The 6,654-nt window shown below is 26.9% G+C and overlaps 1 protein-coding gene across 1 annotated transcript in view; it reads left to right on the forward strand.

The window, feature by feature from the left end:
• Window positions 1-6,654, forward strand: part of LOC111676011 (neuronal acetylcholine receptor subunit alpha-7) — a 257,859-nt gene that overhangs the window by 96,021 nt on the left and 155,184 nt on the right. The gene's annotated exons all lie outside the window — the stretch shown is intronic.

A 6,654-nucleotide genomic window follows, 5' to 3' on the forward strand; every position in this document is an offset into this window, starting at 1 on the left:
CTATCTATCTATCTATCTATCTATCTATCTATCTATCTATCTATCTATCTATCTATCTAACTAACTAACTAGCAGTTATTGTTCTAGTATTGTAGACCAGAGGTGGTGGGTTCGATTCCCGCTAGAGACATTGGTTAAGGCGCAATAGACACCCAGATATATTTCTTAGGAACTGCTGAATATTTATCCTACTTTTTAATTAACTAACTCTGTAACTAAGTAACTAACTTACATACTAATTAATCTAATATTGCTAATCACCACTTTTCTTCTGATATCTTTTTAACGCTATTTAATCAATTACTAATTTTCTCATTTCTTATTCTACTTCTCTTCGATTGCCTTTTCTTTTAAACGCCTTTCAATATCGCCTTATTTGCAATAGATGTTGTTAATTAGCCATAATTAAAGCAAAACATTTAAAGATATAATGTGCCATTACTGGAGGGGGACACTTTTTTCCTCCACCCCACAAACTGCAATTTATTATTGCAATGAATGGCGATATTAAAAATAATTCAAATTCATTAACAACTTGTGCTTATAGATGTCATTCATTTAGAGCTTTAATTTTTCATTTTATTTATAATCATTTAATTTCTGCTGCTGCAGCTTTGAGTTGTTCGTTTTATCTATTTTTCAAATTTAAATGTCTTTCGTTTCTTAGACTTTATAAGTATTTAATTTTTTACACTTTATTTACTTTGCGAGATAGTTTGTAGGAAAAAAAGTCACTTTTTACACAAAAAAGTCACTTTTCACACAAAAAAGTCACTTTTTACACAAAAAGTCACTTTTTACACAAAAAGTCACTTTTTACACAAAAAGTCACTTTTTACACAAAAAGTCACATTTTACATAACAAGTCATTTTTTACTTTACACAAAAAATCACTTTACACAAAAATTATATAAAGATTGCATATTTTGAAACTTATTTAAATATGCTTTTTACATTTCTTTCTCAAATTCTGCAGAATTAATATTTATTCTATTAAATATTCAGTTGAATATAATTTTCTAGTTCAGGGGCATTTTTTCTAGTAACACAGCACTTAAAGCTGTAATTACGTATAAAATTAAATTTTCATTGCTAATTTTTCCTCTAAGAGGTTGTAGTAAGTAGTCTGTTTATTTCCAAGAATTTCTATAAATAAAATTAAATGCACAAATAATGTTTGCCATTTGTGGTTGGTGTGTGCTTAAGTTGAGATTTTTTTTTCACTTGTTTTAAGTTAACTTTGTAGAAAGTAGTAAATCTTTCTATAGAAAAATGGGATTTTTTTTTGCTGTGGTAATTAGCTCAATTGACTACTTAGTTATGCTTTGAATTGATGCTGACTTATCATTCGAAAAAAAAAGGAAATTGAAAAAGGTATAAACTTTTATTAAAAATTTTAGTATGTAGAAAAAAAACATTTAAAATAAAGTCTATAAAGAATAACCAAAATGGAATGGAATCAAATGAAAATTATAAAAATATTTTACCATTTTAAAACGTATATAATAATAAAAGATTTATTTTAAAAGTAATTGTCATCTAAAGTTTTTTTTTTTCTACCGATATGTATAAATTTTTTGCCTGGATTCTGGTAAAGACAATATTAAAGAAACAAATGCAATCATGTAAAATATATATTTTATACACTTTGTGTTAATTATTACAATCTTCAAGAATAATTGCTCCTTTAGTTTTTTTTATATTAAAAAAAGAAGAATAAAGTCGAAAAAAAATCATTATATTTAATTAATAGCCTTGCAACATTTTTATCTAATGACATCATTATGACCGCAATTTGAGATAAATATACGAGTATCTATTAATTTTCTTTTGGTAATTAAACAAACAAGCTGGAGCCTATACAAATAAATATAACACTACTAAATAATCTTGATAAAATGTAACAAAACATTGAATTATTGTTGAATGAAAAGAATTTTAGTATAGACTGTAATAAAGAAAATATGACCAAATATCCTGTGGTTTTGTAAGAAAGAAAATTACATTCATTCACAAACAAAACATTTCGACATTACCTTGTTAAATGTAAAGCAAGTAGGAATGTATAGTCGGGCATGGCCGACCATATAATACTCTATTTTTTATAATGAACCTTTTATGTTGAATTTTATCTTAATTCCAAAGTGTAGTATATTGATGAAAAAATTTCTACATGAGGCTTTATATAGGAGTATATGTCAAACATGGGCAGTTGCTCATTATATTTGGAAAAATTGTATATTTTTAAACAGTAATTTATGTGGAGTTTCATTGTGATACTAATGGATTTTTAAGGAATTTTTTGAAGAAGAATTTGTATAATTAAAAATGAGAAGACTAATTTTAAAATAGGCTTCTTCGTCCCTGGGCCACCAAAAACACGTTTGGTCCAAATTTTATCATATTATCTAGAAAATTACGGTCTGTACATTGCGCACAAGGTTTACATGGACAGCCAGCCAGCCGAACAGACGGATGGACGGACGGACATGTTTTAATCCACTCAAAAAGTGATTCTGAGTCGATCGGTATACTTAAGGTGGGAGTAAGACCAATAGTTTACGGTGTTACCAGACATTAGCACAAATGATAATACCCTCCCCACTATAGTGGTGTAGGGTATAAAAAGAAATGATACTTGTCTTGACAAGATGTAATCTTTGTTTTAAATGTTTAGTTTAACTATAAATCTAAATATAAGAAAGGTTTTTTTCTTTGTTTTTTTCTTGGGGAAACGTTGTGCTAAACCTTTAACACATTTTGTCGAAACAATTACATAAGGATTATAAGGTTGAAAGATGTAATCACAACCAGCGGCAAAAACCAAAAGGTTATATACATATACCCAGCAAAAACTTGGAAATTTTTATCGCTAACCAATTTACATACTACTCCTTGAAGTTGTCTCCAATGTCATTAAATTAAATTTTAGCAGTTTAGCGTTTTAGGTGGTAATGAAAGTTTTTGCTGGGTTCTTATATGTTTATGTTGTAGACATTTTATTTTGTAATAAATATGTGTATTTTACAATACAAGGTAAAAGGTGATTTCTTATTAAAAATAAAACTTTTTGTGTAAAATTTTTATAAATGGCATTTTTGTGTGAAAAATTTACTTTTTGTGTAAAAAGCGATTTCTTGTGTAAAAAGTGACTTTTCGGATATCAACTAATTTTAGTGTAAAAATGTGCTGTTTGTATAAAAAATATTTTGTAGTAAAATTTTACTTTCTTGTAGTAAACATGAATCAACTTCTGTATGTAAAAAGAACCTTTTGGTTTAAAAAGTTTTTAATTTTGGTGTATTATTTGTTCATATTATATGTTTTAAGAATTTCATTTCGTTTCCCTGCTTAAATAATATAATTGCTTTAGGACTCCTTAAGATTGTTAAGTTAAAAAAAACATCCTAAAAAATAAGAATCGTATAAATTGGATTCTCAATTGTTTATCACGAAATATAAAATCTTGTTACTGTTGCCTGACATCTTATTACTGCCAAGAAATTACATGTTAGGTACGCTCCAAATTGTAGTTGCGGTTGGTTGGCCTTTCAACTGTCTATCGTTCGAGCTCTATAACCATTCTGATATTAGTTGTTTTTTTTTTCTTGGCTGGTTTCCTTTGGTTTGTGTTGTGTAATTTCCGCTAAAAGATTAAATCGCCTCACACCAGCCATCGTCGTAATATCATAGAACCTTAGAAATAAGTAAAACATTCTTGTGTAAATTTTTCTAGCTCAACCCACGACGGTAAACCACCAAAGAGACCATAACTTTATTACTTAAAGAAGTTAAGAATGAACGGGAGCATAACACACATAACACACAAACAATTATTAAAGCAGTTTTACAATCACCCTTAGTTATATGCAACATATTTAAAATATTTAATTTCAATGACAGTTTAGGGAAGAGTAGTAAGTGTGTTTGTGGTTGTGAAAGTGTTATAAATTGTAAGTTGTGAAAATGTGATCAAACCATACGATATGACTCTTGAGAATTACTACTAAATATTTACTACATTGTAGTAGTACTATTTAATGTAGTACTGTGGTTAGACTTGAACTGTTTACAAAGAAAAGGCAAAAAGTTTCTTTTGATGAGTTTTTCTTTAAGTTTTTCTTAAGTTCCATTCGAAAAGTTTTACAGCTGTGATACATGATTTTCAGTTCTTACAACGTTGACAGAAATATTTTCAGAAATGTCTAACAATCATGTGAACTTACAACTTTTTGCTTTGCTACGTTGTCAGAAAAAGCATTTCTGACAATTGCCAAAATTGTAAGATTTAACTACCGTATGAAGAAGTCACGTTTTACACCAAAAATAGGTTTTGTCACAAAAAAGTAACTTTTTACAAAAAAGTAACTTTTTACACAAAAGTCACTTTTTACACAAAAGTCACTTTTAACACAAAAAGTCCTTTTTAAACAAAAAGTTATTTTTAGCACAAAAATTCACTTTTTACAGAAAATGTAATTTTTAACACAAAAAGTCACTTTTCACACAAAAAGTCAATTTTTACACAAAAAATCGCTTTTTACACAAAAAGTCGCTTTTTACACAAAAAGTCACTTTTTACACAAAAATTCACTTTTTACACAAAATGTCAATTTTTAAGTAAAAAGTCACTTAATACATAAAAAGTTACTTTTTACCTAAAAAGTCTCTTATAGCATAAGAATCACTTTTTACACAAAAGTTGTATTTTTACATAAAAGTCTCTTTTTATACAAGAAGTTTTTTTTACCTAAAACTTATTGTTTTACACAAGAAGACGCTTTTTGACATAAAAGTAGTTTTTACATAAAAACGCACTTTTTACACAAGATGGCGCTTTTTACAAAAAATTCACTTTACACATACAAGAACACGTTTTACACAAAAGTTTTAACACAAAAAGACTCTTTTTTTATACAAGAAGTTTATTTTTACATAAAATTTCATATTTTACAAGATGTTTCTCTTTACACATAAAGATAGTTTTTACTCAAAAAGTTATTTCTGACACAAGAGCTAATTTTTTTATAAAATATAAATTTTAAGAAAAACTGCCTTTTAGCACTTATTGTATAAAAAACTCAATTTTTACTTCACAGAAAAAATTTTTATAATTTTCTTTGTGGCATTCTCACATTATTCTCTCTAACCACTGTACGTTCTGTCTCAACCTTGTAGTAATTTGATGGAAGAATTTTTGCCATTTAACATCAGGCATCCAACTAAAAAACAATCTTCCTAAATTTTTAATGTCTTAAATGTTGTAGTTGTTTTTCGGAATAACAAAAGCTACAGCAACTAAAACAACAACTAAGCCAACTAAAAAATAAAACGTACACACAACAAAAGTATATAAATTTATCTAAAGGCTGTTGTCATCATTGCTTAAAGAATATTTAATTTTAGATACAAATCTTAATTGCCCGGCTCAGTTAAAGGACAAACACAAAACTAAATAAAATATCCCTTATACAGCTACATACATACCTTCTCAAACATTAACAACTTCCACCTAGAATACATTTTACAAGGGGGAGTTAAGAACATTATATAATTTTAATTTCGTTTAAAGAATTTTAAATTTGTAAATCTTAAGCATTGAAAATCATTTAGTTACGGTTTTGTTGGTCGACAAGTCATTGAAACATTAATTTCACATTCTTTTCTACAAATTTCCAAAAATTTATTTATTTAGTTTTGGCCATTACAATTTAATGAATATTAAGTAGGAGGTTTAGATTTTCATTCATTTTGTAAGATGAATTTGTATTTATGCAAATTTTTTTTTGATCTCTTAAAATGTTCTATTGTATATAGTAAACAACAAGAGTCCAAAAGAAAATTGAATGTGTATTCGAATAGAAAAATAATTTGAGAAAATTTAATTTTGAAAATCTTTGAAGCGGTTAAAGAAATGTAAATTTTATTTTAATTATTACTTTCTTTATTCGTTTAAGAAAATTTATTGGCTTTCTAAGATTTTGTAAGAAAATGTGTGGAAATTAAATTATAGGCTTAATATAAAATAACTAATTATTAAAAAAAATTCTATTAACTGCAGAATAAATTAAAGCATTTATTATTAACTAGTAAATGTGGGAAATTATAATAAATTTGTAAATAAAATTAAAGGCCGAATAAATTTTAATAAAATTAAACACTTTTAGTAGTCCTCTTTAAAGAGCTTATATCAATAACAACGTTTTTAATTTTTAGTTTAATTCAAGACCACTTACCTTTATAACTTAAGTATTTTATACAATGTTTACTTATCTTGTGTTTTTTTCTTACAAATCTGGGATTTCCTGCTAATTATACTAAAACACAAGAAACAAAATATATTGCTTACTTTTAAGTTTACTCACAATGTGAATAAGTATAGCCTACTTTGTTACCACACATCTATTAAATCTAAGCATAAAGTTGAATGCAGATATCGTTGTACTCTAAGTCGCAGTAATGTTGCTTAGTTACAGTAAGGAGTATGACCCTTCATTAGTGATACTTAGATTAAGGATGCTTTTAGTGAGAGTCATATATAAATAAACTAGACAATAGACTAGACTAAAGACTAGACTATAGACTAGACTATAGACTAGACTATAGACTAGACTATAGACTAGACTATAGACTAGACTATAGACTAGACTATAG

Source organism: Lucilia cuprina, chromosome 3 (assembly GCF_022045245.1).
Source record: "Lucilia cuprina isolate Lc7/37 chromosome 3, ASM2204524v1, whole genome shotgun sequence".
Classification (NCBI taxonomy): Eukaryota; Metazoa; Arthropoda; class Insecta; order Diptera; family Calliphoridae; genus Lucilia; species Lucilia cuprina.